We start from the raw sequence: 22,224 nt of genomic DNA, 5'->3' as shown, positions 1-22,224 counted from the left end.
CTGGCTGGCCAAAGATAGTGTTCACATGTTGGCCTGCCAACAAAACAACGAATTTTCAGTTAACGTGCGGAAACGGAAGGAAAATTGCAATTCAAAAGGCGGAAGCGAAAAACAAATTGCTTTAGCATTCGCATCTTTTCTCCATTTCGATGAGAGTTGTGGGGCAACTTTTTATCCATTTTTAGTTTATTTTTATGGCATTATTCTTGAAACTTTTTTTGGGTTCACCAGCTTCACCTTAGCCATAGCACAAATGTTATTAGACAAACATTTTTATGACCGCAATACTTTTTTTTACTTTAGTGGAAAACAGGTTACCAAAATGGATGATAAGAAAATTGCTTTTGGATTTGAAGCACCCAGAAAAGGGTTTTTTATTCCAATGCTGGCCTTTCGTTTCCTTGTAAGGCAAGTGTGCAAATTAGTTTTAGTGGCTACACGTGACACCGGCAACTGTGAAATGCCTGTTTTGGCTGTCCGTCTGTCGCCTCTGCTGCCATAGTATCAACAGTTTATTATCAACCTTCGGTAGATGATACGAAGAGGCCTTAAGCAGCAACCAAAATGGTGTCAAAGAGTTAATTTAATTGAAAGGGTTGGGTTCATAAAATTTCCAACAAATGAAGTTTAAATTTTCCCTAATATTGCATTAGGTCTAAGGGTTTTGTTTGGACATTGCCACTGCAAGAGATTGGATTTAAAATTTGAAATTTATGGAGTGTTGTTTTAAGGATCAAATGTCCTGATTGCTTTACTCTACTGACACAGTAGCTAGTTGAAGGAGGGTCTCAATAAAAATTAGTTTTTCTTGGGTCATTCATTTCCTCGAAATTTTCTCTAAAGACAAAATACAAAATTTCCTCTAAAGAAAAAAATTTCTATGAAATTTTCTCTAAAGACAAAATTTTTATGAAATTTTCTCTAAAGACAAAATTTCTATGAAATTTTCTCTAAAGACAAAATTTCCTTGAAATTTTCTCTACAGACAAAATTTCTATGAAATTTTCTCTAAAGACAAAATTTCTATGAAATTTTCTCTAAAGACAAAATTTCTATGAAATTTTCTCTAAAGACAAAATTTCTATGAAATTTTCTCTAAAGACAAAATTTCCTTGAAATTTTCTCTACAGACAAAATTTCCTTGAAATTTTCTCTAAAGACAAAATTTCTATGAAATTTTTTCTAAAGACAAAATTTCTATGAAATTTTCTCTAAAGGCAAAATTTCTATGAAATTTTCTGTAAAGACAAAATTTCTATGAAATTTTCTCTAAAGACAAAATTTCTATGAAATTTTCTCTAAAGACAAAATTTCTATGAAATTTTCTGTAAAGACAAAATTTCTATGAAATTTTCTCTCAAGACAAAATTTCTATGAAATTTTCTGTAAAGACAAAATTTCTATGAAATTTTCTCTAAAGACAAAATTTCTATGAAATTTTCTCTCAAGACAAAATTTCTATGAAATTTTCTCTAAAGACAAAATTTCTATGAAATTTTCTCTAAAGACAAAATTTCTATGAAATTTTCTCTAAAGACAAAATTTCTATGAAATTTTCTCTTAAGACAAAATTTCTATGAAATTTTCTCTAAAGACAAAATTTCTATGAAATTTTCTCTAAAGACAAAATTTCTATGAAATTTTCTCTTAAGACAAAATTTCGTTGAAATTTTCTCTAAAGACAAAATTTCTATGAAATTTTCTCTAAAGACAAAATTTCTATGAAATTTTCTCTATAGACAAAATTTCTATGAAATTTCCTCTGAAGACAAAATTTCCTTGAAATTTCCTCTGAAGACAAAATTTCCTTGAAATTTTCTCTAAAGACAAAATTTCTATGAAATTTTCTCTAAGGACAAAATTTCTATGAAATTTCTATTTAATAAACTTGGCTACACCGAAGTCCTTCGGGGCGACGTAGTCCGAGTTAAGAGCGTGGGCGACGAATGTGCATGCAACACTGTGTAATAGCGAAAGAGTCGATAGGATGGTGAAAATCCTAAGGGAGGATCCAGATAGTGAGAAGACGAGGCTATTACCGAAACGAAGTAAGAAGGAGGTCGGTAGTGCTATTGGATATCAAGACGGGACAAATAGGACTACGAGCTAACTCATGTAAAATCGGTGCGGCAAGTGATAGCATGTGTAGGGTATGCGGGGAAGATGATGGGATGTTGGAGTATTTCCTTTTAAATGCCCGACTTTGGCGTCTAACAGATGCCGGCACTTAGGTGGGGATATAATACCAGAATTAGGGGAGTGTTATGGAAAACATTTAGGGATTTGGTAAGTAGCATGGAATTCTTGACTTGGATTTTGTTTTTTTCGAGATTACTTTTAGTATTCAGAGCGCACAATAAGCCAAGTCTGGGTACGGTACGGTTTCCCTTCTTTTGAAATAAAAATGACCTATTTGTCTCTCCATCCTATATGCATATATGAAATGCTGTTACAAGCAGAATATATCTATCTTAGCTAAGGAACCAGCCAATCAGACACAGGTTGTAATTCAACCGGTGATACCTCATCAGGGCCTGGAGATTTATAGGACTCGAAACATTTTATCACCCGAAAAGTTTTCTACTCAGTCACAATTTCCCCAACTCCAAACTCTGAAGCATGCATATCAGTGACAACCTCTTCTGACGCCTTGTTGGCCGTTGGAGAGTTTCCCGGGAAATGTGTATCAAAGAGTAGTTCTAGTGTTCTCTTACTAGCGTTGTCCATACATTCTCTGACTTCTCAATGTATCCTACCGTAATAGGTTTGGAGGATAGGACTTTCCTTAGCCTAGAGGGTTAGATGTATACTACATAGAAATGCAAAATTCCACCCAGAACTTGTTCAGAGCCATTTTCATCCTAACTCAGCTTTATTAACTTCCCAGACGTGTGGTGCTCTTGTGGCTTCCACCCAATAAAAAAGTTTTCTGCAACTCTTCTTTAGACCAACCAGGTCTGGGATCCATGGCTCGAGGACATGCTGACACAAGCGAGTCATTCAGGGCTTCCATGATCCGCTTGACCATTATCTCTAAGTCCTCCGCAGTTTACACTTCCTTTTCTGGTCTAGAAGCCGAGGAGCCAATTTTGCAGTGTTTTATCCAAAGCTGAAACTAATGTAATGATGATCCGATAATAGCTGTAATCGTTCAACATTTTCCAATCATATATCCTTCCTTTGATATTATCTGATACCAAGATAACATCTACTACCTCCTGCATTTTCCTGATAATCAAGGTCGGTTTATCTCCTCTAATACAAATCGCCAAATTGCAACTTATATTCGATAGAGCGGATAGCAACAACAACTCATTTAAATCCAAACTTCCCTTTATTTGGTGATGCGCCCTATAAACACTTCCCACAATGCGACATTTGTCCTTGTTGAAGCGGCTACGTCTAGCAACGTAAGTTTCGAAGGCTCCATCTCTGAAGCGTTGAATAGTTCTTTAGTGTTTAGCGATGGCAGAAGATAAATGTTTAGACTACGTTTTGGGAACACCCTAGCCCAGAGGTTAGCATATCCTCCTTCGAAGCTGAACGCCTGTGTTCCGATTCCGGCTAAAACATCAGAAAAATTTTCAGCGCAGTTTTCTCCTTATATTGCTGGCAACACGTGTGAGGCACTATGCCATATAAAAACTTCTCCCCAAAGAGGTGTCACACTGTGGAACGCCGTTCCGACTCGGCTATAAAAAGGCGGTCCTTTATTATTGAGCTTTAATTTCAATCGGACAGCGTTCATGGCAGTGTTCATGGGCAAATTTGATTTACACTCGGAAAGAGAACCCTTATCCGGCAGGACCCCGCTCTTTGCCAAAACATCCTTCTATACCGAAAGGTCCAAACAGGTGCAAGCACAGGGTCGGATGTCCTTTTTGAGTTATCATGAATTATATAAGGATTGTAGCCTTCTCATGCGAATGTTTTAAAGTCTCTGGAGATGATTTTGCGGCATGAGCCATTGTACACTGTCTAATGGACAAACTTTAAATTGACTATAAGTGGCACTAAAGATTTTGGATTCGGATCACTTGAGACTAAAGCTCGTTGTGGAGTGTAAAAAGTACCTCTGGATCATGAAAAGGTTATACTGGTTATCCAAAGACATCGTACAGTGATGGTTATTGAACAGGATATGCGTGGTTTTCGACAGAAACGACGCATTCTACGAAATAAAATCCCATGGCAGCCGATTGTACCCACCGGATTGACCCGATGGAGTCTTTCTTCGGCAAGCGCAGCCACCTAAGTGTAGGAGTTTGCCATTTTTTCTTAATGCAGTACTCAGCCGTGTAAACTTCTTTACTAAGTGGTGTCGCTCTGCGGCAACTCCAAGTCGTTCGGACTCAGTAATAAAAAGGAGATCACGTATCATAGAGCTTTAACTTGTATCGTACAGCAAACTTACACATTTTTGCTGCTTCAAGAATACAAGCTTTATGTCCCATTCCCCGCACATTGGAATAACAAGTAAAAGTGTGCTAAGTTCGGCTGGACCGAATCGAACTGAATGTTAGAGACCATAGTAGAAGTCATTGTGTAAAATTTCAGCCAAATCGAATAAGAATTGCGCCCTTTAGGAGCTCTAGAAATAAAAAAGGGAGATTGGTTTATAGGGGAGCTGCATCAGGCTATAAACCGATTCAGACCATATTTGACATGTATCTTGAAAGCCATGGGAGAAGCCATTTTCAGCCAAATCGCATAATAACAGCACATTCTAGACGCTCAAGATGTCATAATCCCAGATCGGTTTATATGGAGGCTACATCAGGTTATGTACCGATTTGGACTGTAGTTAACAGAGTTATTGGAAATCATAAGAAAACAAATCATGCTAAATTTTAACCGAATCGGATAAAAATTGCGTCCTCTAGTGGCTCAAGAAGTCAAGAGCCAAGATCGGTCTATATGGCAGCTATATCAGATTATGAACCGATTTTGACCGTACCTAATAAAGTTATTGGAAATCATTAGAAAACAAATCATGCCAATTTTTAGCCGAATCGGATAAAAATTGCGTCCTCTAGTGGCTCAAGAAGTCAAGATCCAAGATTGGTTTATATGGCAACTATGTCAGGTTATGAATCGATTTGAACCGTACTTAGCACAGTTGTTGGACGTGATAATGAAACACCTCATGCCAAATTTCAGCCCAATCGGATGGGAATGGCGCCCTCTAGTGGCTCAAGAAGTCAAAATTCAAGAACTGTTTATACGCCAGCTATATCAGATTATGAACCGATTTGAGCCATGCTAAGCACAGTTGTTGAAAATCATAACAAAACACTTTATGCAAAATTTCAGCCAAATCGGATGAGAATTGCGCCCTCTAGACGCTCAAGAAGTCAAGATCCCAGATAGGTTTATATGGCAGTTATAGCAGGTTATTGACCGAATTGAACCATTCTCAGCAGAGTTGTTGGAAGTCATAACGAAATACCACTTGAAAAAATTTCAGTCAAATGGATGGGAAGTGCGCCCTCTAGAGGCTCATGAAGTCAAGATCCAACATCGATTTGTATGGCAGCTATAGCAAAACATGGGCCGATATGGCCCATTTACAATTCCAACCGACTTACAACAACAAGAAGTATTTGGGCTAAATTTTAAGCGGCTAGCGTTACTCCTTCGAAAGTTAGCTACCTGTCGACAGACAGACGGACGAAGGGACATGGCCAGATCGACTTAAAATGTCATGACGAACAAAAATATATATACATTATGGGGTCTTAGACGAATATTTCGAGGACTTACAAACAGAAGGTACAGAAATGTACCCCCATCCTGTGGTGGAGAGTACAAAAATCCACGAATTCTTTGTCCTTGAACCACTCTTCCCCATGGTATCTGGATAAGGATAACATCAAATCTCACTAGAATCAGATATACCTTTGGTGTCGTCAAAGCGGCTTTCCAATAGTGTAGACTTATCTACAACAAAAACCGTACCATAGTCAGAATCCAACAATCTCGCGTTAGCCTCATCCTCTGAGTCCAGCAGGTGTTTATCCTCATAAGACTAATTTGATCTTTGTCACTATAAGTTTCCATACTCATCCAGGGATAGTTGAGAGAGCAATGAAATCACTCTTCCTGAAGTCACTGAAAACCCCAGCCGCTGCAGTCAAATAAATTTATAAGTTCTCTCTTATTTCTGCATGTAAGCCAAGAATTTACAACAAATTTGTGTCACACAACACTGGGTGTCGTATACGTAATATGCGCTGGAAGAAAAATTAATCATACGTACCAATTTCTTTTATTTGGGACAATTTCGAAGTTCAGAGATATGTGTGAATGTGTGCGATCTACTAATTGACATTATCAAAGTAATCTTTTTAAGCAAATGTCCAATTTCTGCCCTTAATCAATATTTCGAAGAAAGTTTTTCTTTGCCTAGCAAAGGCAATAAAGCCAAAATATGATCAAATAAAGACTTGTAGTAAAATTTCCTATGCAAAAGAAATAACAAACTTTTTTTTGATTTATGGCTAGCAATTAATGTTGGTTATGTTTTGTAGAACACACACAGTGACTGGCGCACCGGACGGCCACATCATAATGACCACATGCCAAACGTCTATGCGTTTCTTTTTTCGTATGTCCTTTGGATGAGGAAACCTGCTGGCGTACATCTGCAACAAAGGAAATAATGCGTTGGCTTTGCCAACACAATGTGACCCACACTAGCTGTGCAATAATCTATGCAGGGCACCACTACCACTAACACCACCCAACAGTGAAAGCATTGCAGGTAAACATTTTTACCATTCTCCTACTAAAAGGATGGGTTTGATGAGAAACAAAAAACTGTAACTCACACTAAATGAAATTATAACACCACTACTGAGTCTAAGTATGAATACACACCCACACACACACTCATACATGTAGAAACAACTAATGTTGCGTGTTGAGGTTGCAAACATTTGCTTTTGTCTTGCTCCTCTTAATATTCGTGTTCCTGCTGTTTGCCTTGTGAGTGGGGGTATTTCATGTTTCATATGTCCCAACATTAATTTTAATGCATAACTTTGTATGTATTTGTGGGTTTCAATGCATGTGGGTGTGTGTTTTTGGTTGCTGAAGGTAGAATGAGTGAGACTATGTCGTTTGGCCATGATGCTGCTGCTGGTTTTTGCTTGGCTTGTGTTTCAAGTGTGCCATGTAAGTGTGTGCGGGACTATCTGTGTTGTGGCATTTTTTGGTTATTTCTGCTACGAAATATGGTTACTATGGCATTTGTACAAGAATTTCATAGTAAAAAGATGTCTATCCCAGGTCTAGGGCCATTGCCACTGTTGCAGAGCCACATTGTTTTGTGGTGTTTGCGTTCTTGTTGATTTTAGTTACGCTGTGTAACTCTCCCACTCTCCCACCAACTCGCACATATAGTGAGGTGAAGTTGAAGTTTTACAGAATTTAGATTTAATTGTAGGGGGGTCGAATTTGTAATTTCTTCAAAGTTTAATGAAGCCTTACTTTATCCTAGACTTATTGTCCTTGAGAGTTGTTGTTTTGATCAGGTCTGGGGAGTCTGACTCTCTACTCTGAACTCAGCCGCAGTCGCAGATTTAGTCTCGATCTCTTGTCGGAGTAAAAGTCAGAACATTTAGTTGGAGTCGAAAACTCAGCTCAGAAAACTCGGCTCAGAGTCGAAAACTCGGCTCAGAGTCGAAAACTAGGCTCAGAGTCTAAAACTCGGCTCAGAGTCGAAAACTCGGCTCAGAGTCGAAAACTCGGCTCAGAGTCGAAAACTCGGCTCAGATTCGAAAACTCGGCTCAGTGTTGGTAAGGTACCCCATGCGTGTATTTTGGAAAGATTCTTTTTCCATTCTTTTTACCATGACTAAGCCAAGGAGGAGTAATGGTAGGAGTGCAGGGTTTACAGGGTCCGTAATCCCGTCGAATTATGGCGAAATGAGTTTGGAAGGGTACGCTCTACTCCCATCATAGTAGTTGAAGGCTAGGTGTTAATAATGAGATGCGTGCTGGTTTGCGGTTGATGAGACACTAAATTTTTTTGGTAATAATTCTTTCTTATCATAGCTTGTATGAGGTTCACTTAGACATTCTCGTCCGTTGTTTCCTAGGAATGGGTACTTCATAACCCGCCTAGTGATTAATCCAAGGATAGCTACAATTGGATTAATCACTAGGCGGTTGATGATCTGCGTCTTTTTCCAGTGGTGCGCGAATTGTTAAAGTCAGGATCGGGCTCAGAATGATCTCCAAAGACCAAACAGTTACGGTGGAGGCATCAGACCGTAGCATGTTTTACGCAGCTCCTACAGATGTAGGTGCCTTGCCACCTGCAGCCGAGAGTAATGCTTCAAGCGCACAACCAGTCGACTGATTTACGAATCAGGAAGAGATGGTTAACCAAGAGGAATGCGCAGTTCGTCAATGAAACAGTCTTCGCAGCCGTATAGAGAGATAAGGACAGCGAAATGACGGCAGTTGTGAGCGAGGGCTTTGCTAAGCCCGCAAGAAGTACGAGAAAACAATCCGGAGCACGACAAAGGAGACTGTCCAGTATGTACTGGTAGCGCAATCGGAAAAAAGAGCGGGATGCTCGTGGGATACAACCGAATTCGATGCACTTCTACCGAAGCTAGAAAGAGAATAAGGTCTCCCGAAAAGCAGAACACTGCGAAAACACTGAAAAGAAATAAAGGTCTCCGTTTTCAAGAACTCTGGAAAGGCCACGCCCACCCTCTCCCAATGGAAACTCCAGAGAGTATCCTGCATAGGGTGACAAAGTCGGAACGGGTATGAAGGAAGCCCTCACGGTCCCTGAGTTTTCATGGAAGACCTTCTGTCAAAAGGACGTCACAGCCATATCGAAAGGAGATGATGGTCACCGAAAAGGCCAGAAGCCGCCCTCCTATGCACAGTGGGAAGGGGAAAAAATTAGTGGTAATTACTCAGCCATTTGTGAACGGATAAACATATCTGGCTATAGCTGAGATTTTTTCCGAACTATGTGCAAAGTTGGTCATCTCGGTTCTACAAAATTTTGTTCGAGCTGGTCCGATTTTCAAATTTCGTAAAGATATCTTTATTCTACTAATTTGTTTGCCATCCCACTGTGTTACGTCAAAGTTTTCATGAAGCAAAGCAGAGACAAGCTGTCTAGGGAGCAAGTTTGACAGTCATCGATATCAGCAGTGCATCCGGAAGGATTCCATCAGAACATCAGTCCCATATGGAGGATCTGGTTAACGAGCGGATTTTAGAACATGTGTTGAATTCTGAGAGATTCTAGAGAGGGGACATATTGATAGTACCCTTTTGCGTCAGAGTAATGTACCGTTGATACCGTCAAAAAGCTCATTGGAAGTATCCACACTCCCAAGGAGGGCTTAAAACTCGGCCTGGAGAGAAAGACAAAAGATCACAAAATATGGGACAGCAAATTCGTGACAGAAAGCATGAGAAAAGTCTTATGTAAGCAAAACCAAGAGGTCTTCTAAAGAGAAGAGAATCAGGAAGGAACTCACATTTTGGTGGGCCTAGACCAAGTCTTCATGACAAGTTTGGCTAAGACCAAAAGCATGGTGTTCCACATGTCCAATACTGTCTTTTTCAAGAATGGGAAGACAAGGATAGGCAAAAATTGCAAATTTTGCTCATGAACATTCCAGTAAGTAACAGGGACAAACTTCTCACCTATCAATGAGTGCAGTCCGATTCAAGTTTTAGCTCAATGAAAAGACGCCTCCTTTTTAAAGCCGAGTCCGAACGGCGTGCCCCAGTGCGACACCTCATTGGGGAGAAGTTTTACTTGGCATATTACCTCACAAATGTTGCCAGCATTAGGAGGGGAAAGCCACCGCTAAAAATATTTCTGATGGTCTCGCCAGAATTCTAACCCAGGCGTTCAGCGCCATGGGCGGACCTGCTAACCTCTGCGCTACGATGGCCTCCTGACTAGGAAAGGCAAAGATGTTAATATTAAGACATCAGGCAGTGCATTGACGGGAGACTCAATACTGTCTATCGAACAAGGAGCGGACGATGAGATCATCACAGATTTTCTCAAGAATGGAAAGACTAGAATAGGAAACTGTTCTTAGATTTAAATATCAGGCAGTGCAATGACAGGAGATTCAATCCAGCCCAATGAACAGGGAGCCGACGTTGAGACCATTACCGATTCCCAAAAAGCCTATTTACTGAAGGACCAATGATTGATGTCATTCAGATAAACCTTCAACGGAGCGAGACGGCTACACACGCTCTTGATGGGGGAAAATTCAAAAGGGCGTTTGGTTTGGTGTCGGACTCTGGGCAGGGAAAGACTGTTTAGAATGATCGAAAGCAAGTTGTGTAAGGCGGTGATACTAATTTTTAGGGTGCTGCATGGCAAGCTGAGAAATGTATTTTATTCCCTATTCGGCATTGTATGTTAAGAGTGCCACAACGATGGGACGAGGATGGATGAAACTTCGGTTGGTTCTTGGATTTGGGTAACTTTCCCATTTATGTTAACCCTGGGTATATCGCCTAGGTAAGGAGGTACGACAAACTACATTAATTGCGGAAAAGCCAGTTTTGTATGGACACTCCCGGAAAGAGTGTGTTGGTGTGGACACACACAGACGGTGTTCTATAGTCTCTTCCTCTTCGATGTCCTCACAGTTTCCGCAAAAGTCGGTGCTGGCAACCTTCAGTCTGTCAGCATGTTTTTCGATTAGACTGTGACCTGTCATGACGGACATAACTGAGACGTCAGTTCTAGCCAGTGCCAGCAAAGCGGTAGACCTCTTCAAGTCTAGAATAGGCCACACAGTTTTGAAATGCTCACAGCCCCCTCTTTGTGACCATCTGTCATTCGTTGTCCTTCGGGCCTGGTCCTGACAATGTAGCTTACATGTCCCTAGAGGCATACCCACAGATTCCAGTATCCCTGGAAGGTTTCTAGTCTCGCAAGCTCATCCGCTTTACAATTCCCTGGGATATCTCTGTGGCTCGGCACCCAGAGCAGGTAAATTTTGAACTGTTCAGCCATCTCTTTGAGAGATCTGCGACAGTCGAGGGCCACCCCTTGGATCCGCTTAAGTATTGAGCAGTAGGTGAACTTTTGTAGCGCCGTCCACCAGACCACAACACCATATAGCATTATAGGCCTGACAACTACAGTATATACCCAATGCATGACACGCGGTCTAAACCCCCAACTATTGCCAATGGCCTTCTTGCAGGTATATAGGGCAAGAGTGGCCTTTCTTGCCTTTTCCAAAATGTTGGATTTGAAGCTCAATTTCCTGACCAGCAAAACACCCAGGTATTTAGCACTTTCTGTAAACGGAACATTCTTTCCACCCAAGGAGACAGGTTCCACGGTAGGCAACTGGTATCTCCTGCTGAGAAGAACTACTTCTGCCTTGCACGGATTTATACCTAGACCACTTTCGGTAGCCCACCTAGCTATTGCACGTAGAGCTTTCTGAAGTATATCACTTAGAGTGCTGGGAAACTTTCTTCTAATAGCTGCAGTTACCACGTCATCAGCGCACGACACCACTTTTAAAACTTTTCAGTGCGGCTGTGACGCACAAACAAGCCATCCTTTGGATCCGGTTAAGTATTGAGCAGTAGGTGGATTTTTGAAGCGCCGTCCACCAAACCTGGAGATCGCCTGTCGCGGCAGCATGCATATAGTAAAGGCAAATCCACTGAGACAACCCTTCACGACCTAAGCGGATACATAGAGGGCTCTCTCGCTGTCAAGGAATATACAATGGTAGCATTTCTTGACATTGAAGGTGCTTTCATTAATGTAAACCGACGTCAATTATGAAGGAGTTGGTGTTTCTAGGCATCAACTTTACCACTCCTTTGTAATTGACAGCGAGAGAACTCTCTATATAGCCGACTAGGCCGTGAAGGGCTGTTTCAGTGGATTTTCCTTTACTATATGCATGCTGCAGCCGCGACAGGCGATCTCAAGGGATCTTTGCTCTAAGATATGTTTCTATCAACTTCTCAAGAGTCTTCAGCATAAAGGATGACAGACTAATAGGACGAAAATCTTTCGCCTTCGTGTGGTAGTGGTTTCCTGCTATCGGAATGAAAATGACCTTCGTGTCCCTCCATCCCACAGGCATAAATGACATTTTGATACAAGCAGAGTATATCTCACTAAGCCAGGGAACCAGTCTATCAGACACAGCTTGTAACTCAACCGTTGATACACCATGACAAAATTTCATAAAAATTTTGTATCAGAAAATGTCATTAAGATGTTCGTTTAAATTGGTCTTAAAAAAACTTCATTAAAATCTTATTTTTTTTTTAATTCTTTAACAATTATACCTTCAAACTTCCTCAACATCCCTCGTAACATACATTAACCACTTGACAGTATCACAGCAAGGCTTCATGTCGTGTCCATATTGCGTTTCTTGCTGCGGTACACTGCAGTCACTAACACTGGCCAGCGTTTAGAGCGGGTAGTCTTTGGGATATGTTGACAACTGAAGTTCGGTGGTACCCTTGTGGTAAAGTTGAGTGCCAAGGTGTGTGGGTGGTGAGTGTCATTGTGTATGCGAGTGTGTGTGTGTGTATGTGAAATGTTGGTAATGATTTATATTGCATTTATTAAATGTTTCAACAACCATTTTTGCCATGCAACAAAAAATTCACACTCACTCGACTCTGCAGGGTGGTGCAGCCAACCCCTCGAATTTAACAGGCCAGTGCACAAAGAATAGGATCGTTTATGAACGATTTAAGATAATTTAAGGCTTTTGAATCTTTTCATTTATGTTTAAAATGTAATTAAATATTTTTAATTATTTATGTTTATTTCCGTTAAAACAGGGGATCAAAGGCAAAAGAAGGCAAAGTAAAGCACATGAAAAAAAACAAGTAAGATGATGCTAAGTTCGGCCGGGTCGAATCCTATATACCCTTCACCATGGATTGGAATTGTCGAATTCTATACGCGGTATCTCTTTTTAGGCAAATAGAGAATATTGAATAAGAACTGTTATGCTATCGGAGCTATATCCATAATTGAATGCTGAATATTGTAGAAGTCATTGTGTAATATTTCAGTTCATTCAGATAAGAATTGAGACTTTAGGGGCTCAAGAAGCAAACTCGAGAGCTCGGTTTATATGGGAGCTGTATCAAGCTATTGATCGATTGAGATCATATTAAACACGAATGTTGAAGGTAATGAGAGAAGCCGTTGTAAAAAATTTCTGCCAAATCGGATGAGAATTGCGCCCTCTAGAGGCTCAAGAAGTCAAGATCCAAGATCGGTTTATATGACAGCTATACTAGCTTATGTACCGATTTGCGCCATACTTGGCACAGTTATTGGAAGTCATAACAAAACACCTCCTGCCAAATTTCTGCCAAATCGGATCAGAATTGCGTCCTCTAGAGGCTCAAGAAATCAAGACCAAAGATCGGTTTATATGACAGCTATACCAGATTATGAACCGATTTGCGCCATACTAAGCGCAGATGTTGGAAGTAATACCAAAACACTACGTGCAAGATCCCAGATCGATTTATATGGCAGCTATAGTAGGTTATATACCGATTTGCGCCACACTTAGCACAGTTATTGGAAGTCATAACAAAATACCTCATGCAAAATTATATTCAAATCGGATAAGAATTGCGCCCTCTAGAGGCCCAAGAAGTCAAGATCCCAGATCGATTTATATGGCAGCTATATCAGGCTACGTACCGATTTGCGGCATACTTAACACAGTTATTGGAAGCCATAACAAAACACCTCATGCCAAATTTCAGTCAAATTGGACGAGAACTCTGCCCTCTAGAGGCTCAAGAAGTCAAGACCAAAGATCGGTTTATACGGCAGCTATATCAGGTAATGGACCGATTTGCGCGCCATACTTAGCACAGTTATTGGAAGTCATAACAAAACATCTCATGCCAAATTTCAGCCAAATTGGATGAGAATTGCGCCCTCTAGAGGCTCAAGAAGTTAAGATCCAAGATCGTTTTATATGACAGCTATGCCAGATTATGAACCGATTTGAATCATACTTAACACAGTTGTTGGAAGTGAAACCAAAATACTACGTGCAAAACTATAGACAAATCAGATGAGATTGCGCCCTCTAGAGGCTCAAGAAGTCAAGGTCCCAGATCGGTTTATATGGCAGCTATATCAAAACATGGGCCGAGTTGACCCATTTACAATCCCAATCGACCTACACTAATAAAAACTATTTGTGCAAAATTTCAAGTGGCTAGCTTTACTCCTTCGAAAGTTAGAGTGCTTTCGACAAACAGACGGACGGACGGACGGACAGACGATCGAGAATATATTGGATTGCCCAAAAAGTAATTGCGGATTTTTCATATACTCGGCGTTGACAAATTTTTTCACAGCTTGTAACTCTGTAATTGCATTCTTTCTTCTGTCAGTTATCGGCTGTTACTTTTAGCTTGCTTTAGAAAAAAATGTAAAAAAAGTATATTTGATTAAAGTTTTATTAAAAATGCATTTACTTTCTTTTAAAAAATCCGCAATTACTTTTTGGGCAACCCAATTATATACTTTATGGGGTCTCAGACGAATATTTCGAGGTGTTACAAACAGAATGAAGAAATTAGTATACCTCCCCATCCTATGGTGGAGGGTATAATAACAAACTCAGGGACCGCATTCCATAACAAATTGCAACTCCTTAAACCTGGTATCCCCATTCCATTTATGATGTCATATCAGCATTCTATTGCCATGGAATTGAACTCAATTGCTCAATTAAGAGAGTTTAGCTCAAAACCATTTGATGATCATCAAAGCGGCATGCTTTTGCACATTTTTAGCAATTGTTGTTGTCTCGTGTGGCCACAAAGCAAGCGTGTTGATTGAGGAAAACAGCCAAATGATTCGAATTGAGTGCATTTTGATTGATCAATTCAATCGATATGATTGAATTAAAGCAACCCAAAATAATACGAGTTAGTGTGTGCGTGTGTGCGTGTGTGTGTGTGTGTGCTTGTACACTGCCTGCTAGCACCCTGCCGCTACAGTTGGCAATTGTTGATTCAATCGAAATCATTGAATGGACTCGTATCGCGGAACATTTATTTCACTTAAGCGATTTTTAAGTTTAACGTCCAATTCAAAAAAACGAAACAAATTGTTTGTGGCCATAAATTGTGAGTGTGCGTTTTATGACAATGTTTGCAATACAATTTATTTTATGCGAATTTGATAAATGTGTCAAATGAGTTGTGAAAATCAACCGAATTGCCATATAAGGCTATGGAAGAAAATATTGAGAATTGTAATGTTTAAGAAACTTTGATCGTTAACGAATTTTCGCTTGGAACATGTAGCCCAGTGAGATACTACAAATGCATTATCGGTGGTCACCAAGGAAAATACAGGGAAACCGCAGACCAACCACAGCCATTAAGTTTTGACTTAGACAATGATAACATCAAAAATGTTGTTATTGCCCTTGTCATTGCCCATATGGCATGTTTACTGTCCGTAAAGATGTTCATACTCGACGTCGTCGCGTTAACACCTCACCACCTCACGCATTCCGTGATCGCCAGGATCTTCGCCACCTGCAGGACCGTATTATGGCCACGCAGTCTCAATGTGGGCTTGTCCTCATTGCTCCACCCATGCCAAGACAACATGTTCTCTGAACCTGTTCTATGGGGCCTTCTTTTACTTTATATGGAACAAAATTACCTTTTGAAAATTTATTTTCGACAATTAAAGAGCTTTTTGTGAAATTGTGCTACGAAAAAAATTTATGTATTGGGTTGCCCAAAAAGTAATTGCGGATTTTTTAAAAGAAAGTAAATGCATTTTTAATAAAACTTAGAATGAACTTTAATCAAATATACCTTTTTTACACTTTTTTTCTAAAGCAAGCTAAAAGTAACAGCTGATAACTGACAGAAGAAAGAATGCAATTACAGAGTCACAAGCTGTGAAAAAAAATTGTCAACGCCGACTATATGAAAAATCCGCAATTACTTTTTGGGCAACCCAATATATCGCAAAAGCATAACAATTCGCTCGAAGGGTTTAGGGCCTTTTACGTTTTGGTGTTAGATATACTCCATTATTAAAAGTCTTTATTTCAGCTCGATGTTGTCATGATGTCCGATTCAGGGGTGCTTTCGGGCGTGAGGTGGTCCCTTAGACTCTTGGCCCTCAAAAAATATCAGCACCGTGCTCTTCTCTCAACTACCATTTATTTAAACCCAACATTGCCATTGGTTTAAGGAGAGTTTATGGAGTGAGGCGTCCTCAAACATTTGGCCCTAAAATGTGTACTCTATGGGGGGGGTGGTTTTGGAAAGAGGCGGTGCCCCAAATACGTGGTCCCACATTTGGATAACAGATTGGTATTCTACTGCCAAATACCTTTATTTGAGCCCGATATTGCGATGGCCAGTAAATAATTGTTGTTTATGGAGTATTTTAGGGAAGGGGTAGACCCCCAATACCTTTCATTTGAGTCCGACATTGGTAAATATGCCCGATTAAAGGTATTTGGGGGAGTGAAGTGGTCCCCCAAAACACTTGAAACACCCTGAAAATATATCAGCATAGTGGTCTAACATCAAATATCATTTATTTGAATTCCTTATTGCCATTGGTCTCAAAAATGGATATCATATATCGTTCCCTAATCTCAAATACCTTTCATTTAAACCCTTTATTGCAAAAGTCAGCAAATATGTCCGATTTAAGATAAGGGCCCTTAAAACTATCAATATCGAGATCCACTCCCACTAAGACCCAAAATTGTCATGGTGAGCAATTACGTCCCATTTAAGCGTTGTTATGGAGGTGGGACCTCCTCTAGGCAGTTGGTCCCGAATGTTGAAATCAGATTCGTGGTCAACTCCCAAATACCTTTCATTTGAGGCCCATATTTCCATAGTCGCCAAACCCCGGTTTCGGGGGTATTTTGGGGAGGGGCGGCGGTTCAGTAACTTGGTCCTGAAAATATATATCAGATTGGTGATCTATTCTAAAATATTTCTTATTACAGCCCCATATTGGAATGATTACCAAACACGTCCTATATGGGTGGTGTTGTGGTGGGGTGGCCCCATACACACTTTTTCCCCTTTTTTTTCGTGTTTTACTCCCAAAGACCTTTCATTTGAGCCCCATATTGCTATTGTATTTTGTATTTGTCCTCTTCGGTGGTTGTTTTTGGAAGGGGGGCCCCCATACTCTTGGTCCCACATCTGGATACCAAATCCGTATTCTACTCGCAAATACCTCTCATTTGAATCCCATATTGCCAAGGTGGGTAAATATATCCGATTTAGGGGTGTTTTGGGTGTTGGGGTAGTCCCCCAAAAACTTAGTCCGACAATTGGATATCGGATACGTTTTCTACACTTAAAAACCTATCATTTGAGTCCCATATTGTCGTGATTGGTGTATATATATATTTGGTAGGTTTTGGGGAGGGCCCCCCCCCCCCTCTTGGTACCCCATCCGAAATTTGAATACCAAATTTTTGTTTGTAGGTTACTATATGAGAGCACACAAAATTTCGCTTAAATCGCACCACCCATCTCCGAGATCTGGTGTTTCTGAAAATTGTGGTAAGGGGAGGGTCCGCTTCCCCTTCAGATATCAAAAAATTTAGGACCCTATTTTCACCACGGGATCCTTTATGCACCATCAGTGAAAATTTCAAGAAAATCGGTTCAGACGTTGCTGAGTCTATAAGGAACACACAAACAAATAAACAAACAAACTGACAAACAATTCAATTTTATATATAAGATGTTGCTCTTTTTCGCCATCGCAGTCCACCAAACTACTGAGGCGTAAGTGAGTATTGGTATAGTCACGCTCCTGTAGAGCCAGTGGACTATCCTAGGATTCAGGCCCTATTTCGAGCCTACTGCCCAATATCTGTGAGCCTTCTCAGTACGCTCCTAAATGTGACACTACCAATTCAGTGTCCTGTCCAAGATCACACCTAAGTTTTTGACCTTGTCAGATATCGAAATCGCCTATTTGGGGAAATGTGGTGCGATGATAGCAGAAGCTGTGGTCATCCAATACTTCGTAGACCCATATCCTTCTGCTTGTATCTTGGGATCTTCGGATACAAAGGTAACATCAAGTATCTCCTGCCTGTTCCTTGTAATATAGGTCGATTTATTTCCTTTATTACAAATCGCCAGATTGTAGCTTGTATTATATTCGAAAAGCAGCTCACCCCGCCTCTGCAGAGAAAAATAACTTCATTTTGGGAAGTGATTCTAATGTACATCACCCTAGCTTCCCCATATCTGGTGATGTACATTAGAATCACTTCCCAAAATGAGGTTCATTTTGTTTGCAGAAGCGGCTTTTAGCATCAACTTAAGGCTTGAATGGGGCATCCCTGAATCGTGTGCCATATTCAGGGAAACCAGACAGTAATGAGACTTATTAATTTCATGGCTGGCTACTACTGAATCTTCAGTGCTTAAGGACGAAAGAAGAAAAACATTTAGACTATTCTTTGCAAAAATACAGGACCTGTGTCTCCAATTCCCCCAACCCCTCCGCACTTAGTCTATGAAGGATAAGAACTCCGTCAAGTTCTCTGACATCAGAAAGGCCTTTAGTGCCGCCGAGGCGTCTTTACCACTATTTTGTGGGGTTAAGATGGGAAAATTAATTGTTGCATGCACAAGTGGTGTGAATGTCTGTGTCCTGATCTGGCTGAAAAAAGTGGCAATTTCTTTTCTTCAGAACAAAGACAATCTATTCTTTTTAACAATCTTTCTATGTAACATTCTCTAGACTCCCCTGGGGGGAGTCTAGTTAGCTTTAGTCGTCCTTTGGTCGTCAAGGACTTTCTGGCTTACAATCTGCCTTACCGACTCAAAACCCACCTTATCGCTGCTGGGAGTTAAATCCTCTTAGGCACAGCTTTCGCATTACTTCGAGATTGCTCTCAAGTCGGTCCTTACATCTTCGTTCATTTCATCGCTTGCATCCAAGCATTCATCGTTGAACCCACTTATGCCTCGCCGAGGTGAGTCTTCTTTCGTCTTAGGACGTCTTCGCAGTATCTTGCTTTTGCGGTTCTGATCATTTTGTCTACAAAATTTTCTCCAGCTATTGAACCAATCTGGTTTTCAAGGGACGCGCGTTCCTACCATTGCGTACAGTGGAAGAAAGTATGTTTAGCGTCATCGAGGTATTCTTCGTAGAGGCAAAAAGGAATACTGCACTTATCCACCTTGTGGAAATATATTCTAAAATATCCGTGTCCGGACAGCATTTGCATTATGGTTATGGTTTACATCCCCATGTCTCCTATATACAAAGTTCTAGGTATTTGGGATCAGTTTCGCGGTCCCATATGTTTTGTTCTCCCACCGTATCTGCCACTTTCTTGAAGTCTCTTCTCTAACTTCATTTCTGTTGTTTTGCATAGGTTCTCTGTTGTTCACTCTGGCCTTAAAAAGTTCAACGGCTTGCAGGTCTAGCGGTGTCATTATTGCTATTATCTGTACTGCAGCAGCCGATGCCACTCTTAGTGCAGCGGTTCGCTGAACACTAATCAGCTGTTGTGTCCTGTGCCTGACTTGGAGGCTATCTGCCCAGTTCTCGCACCTTCTGCTTGTATCTTGGGATCTTCATAGGTTCACTGTTGTTCACTCTGGCCTTCAAAAGTTCAACGGCTTGCAGGTCTAAGGGTGTCATTATTGCTTTTACCTGTACTGCAGCAGCCGAAATTATCCGATACGCCGATGCCACTCTTAATGCAGCGGTTCGCTGAACACTAATCAGCTGTTGTGTCCTCTGCCTGACAGGGAGGCTATCTGACCAATTCTCACACCAATATAAGAGGATGATGTTACAAGCCTCCATTAAAAATTTCCTCTTTTTGGGTAGTGGCTCTTCTATGTTCGCCATATGTCGGCTCAGTTGGGCCGTGATTCCGATCGCTTTTTGAGCACAGAAATTTATTTGCAGACCGCGCGGTAATTTACCATTTTCCTTGTCATGATGACTACGTTGTCGACTCGCATGTCTATTAGCAGGTTGATTCTCCATTTGGTTAGCGAAACTAATTGCGTCTAATCCTCGTTAGTGTAGCCGGCCAAGCATGGACCCTTGAGCTGCTCCTGACATTATCTGCAATCTCTTTGTTCCATAACTAGTGTCATACACTATCCCTAAGGTAGTTTTTAATCGTCCTTAAAAGGTACCCTGATATTTTAAACTACCTTCGTAGAGCGTCTATGACGTATATCCACTTAAGACTATTAAAAGCGTTCTTCATATTAAGGGTAGTCAAAAGTATGATTGTCCAGCTGAGTTGGTTTTTCCCGTGCACGTTAAACCTCATTGACGACGTAGCCTACAAGGAAGGTCTCGTCAGGTAATTCCATCCTTAGGATATCATCACAGCTGATGTTCCATAGGTCGGGGGCTAGGATGCATCCTTATGCTGCTCCTGACCATATCTATTATCTCTTCGTTCCAGAACTAGTGTCGTACACCAAAGTTCTATCCCTAAGGTAGCTTTTGATCATCCTTAAAAGGTACCGAGGTATTTTAAACTTCCTTCGTAGAGCGTCTATCATGTATTTTTATCTAAGACTATTAAAAGCGTTCTTCATATCAAGGGTAGTCAAAAGTATGATTGTCCTGCTGTGTTGGTTTTTTCCGTGCACGTAAACCCCCATCGACGACGTAGCCTACAAGGAAGGTCTCGTCAGGTAATTCCATCTTTATGATGTCATCGTAGCTGATGTTCCATTGGTCCGGGACTAGGATGGACGCTTATGCTGCTCCTGACCTTATCTATTATCTCTTCGTTCCAGAACTAGTGTCGTAGACCAAAGTTCCCTAAGGTAGCTTTTGATCACCCTTAAAAAGTACCGTGGTATTTTAAACTTCCTTCGTAGAGCGTCTATCACGTATATCCACCTAAGACTACTAAAAGCGTTCTTCATATCAAGGGTAATCAAAAGTATGATAGTCATGCTGTGTTGGTTTTTCCCGTGGACGTAAAACCTCATCGACAACATATTTTAGTGCGCTGATTTTCCTGGGCTGTAGCCGTGCTTGAGGATAACCCTCCTCCCATGGTTGCAGTTTCTTTCAATCTGTGTTTACTGGCTGTGTCAAGCAGGCATAGAGCTCTGTAGGACGAGGATATTAGTGCATATCGCTTTCCCTTGATTATGAATACCAACTTCTGTTCTTTCCAGCATTCTGTGAAAACAGGTTCGGCGATACACGAATTATACATACTTAGAATATGTCCGGCCTTGCCTCCGCTATTTGTTTCAGCAACTCTGTTGGTAATCCATCGGAACCTGGTGCTTTCTTATTTTTCACTTTTCCAATTGGCGAATTATGTTAATCCACTGTAAAAGGTATTTCCTGCATCTATATCGTGTCTGGGGAACAATGTGTTAACGATGCTATATCCATGGCCTTACTGTGGTGAAGATTTATTTTCAGAAACCGGACCATAGTCAGCATGCAGAACTTCCACCACTGTTGTATTAGCCTCGTCTTCCGAACTGGTTAAGACTTTTACTCTCTTGTCAATCAAGCCTTAAATATTTCTATTTTTTCGGTTGTTCTGCATCTCTTTTAACATTCTTTGGAAACAGGTTCGGCGAGACACGTTTCATACATACTTAGAATATGTCCGGCCTTGCCTAGGTTATTTGTTTCATCAACTCTGTTGGTAATCCATCGGAACCTGGTGCTTTCTTACTTTTCAGTTTTCCAACTGCCGAATTAAGTTACTCCACTGTAAAAGGGGGCAACGCTTCGTGTTTCCTCATTAGCAGTATTCCCTGCATCTATATCGTGTCTGGGGAACAATGTGTTAACGAAGTTATACATGGCCTAACAATGGTAATCCATCGGAACCTGGTGCTTTCTTATTTTTCAGTAAAAGGGGCAAAGCTTCCCTGCACCTAATAATAGTGGAGATTTATCTGCAGAAACCAGAACATAGTCAGGATTCAGAACTTCCACCACTGTTGCATAAGCCTCGTCTTCCGAGCAGGTTAAGACTTGTATTGGGTTGTCCAAAAAGTAATTGCGGATTTTTTAAAAGAAAGTAAATGCATTTTTAATAAAACTTAGAATGAACTTTAATCAAATATACTTTTTTTACACTTTTTTTCTAAAGCAAGCTAAAAGTAACAGCTGATAACTGACAGAAGAAAGAATGCAATTACAGAGTCACA

General features: G+C 40.6%; 1 protein-coding gene across 2 annotated transcripts in view; it reads right to left on the bottom strand.

Moving 5' to 3' along the window:
• The window catches only part of LOC106081128 (protein sprint), an 840,648-nt gene that overhangs the window by 492,955 nt on the left and 325,469 nt on the right, over positions 1-22,224 (bottom strand). The window lies entirely within an intron of this gene.

The sequence above is a fragment of the Stomoxys calcitrans genome, chromosome 4 (genome assembly GCF_963082655.1).
Source record: "Stomoxys calcitrans chromosome 4, idStoCalc2.1, whole genome shotgun sequence".
In the NCBI taxonomy this organism is placed as follows: Eukaryota; Metazoa; Arthropoda; class Insecta; order Diptera; family Muscidae; genus Stomoxys; species Stomoxys calcitrans.
Note: the sequence above shows the minus strand (reverse complement) of the source record. Positions and strands in the feature narration are given on the sequence as shown.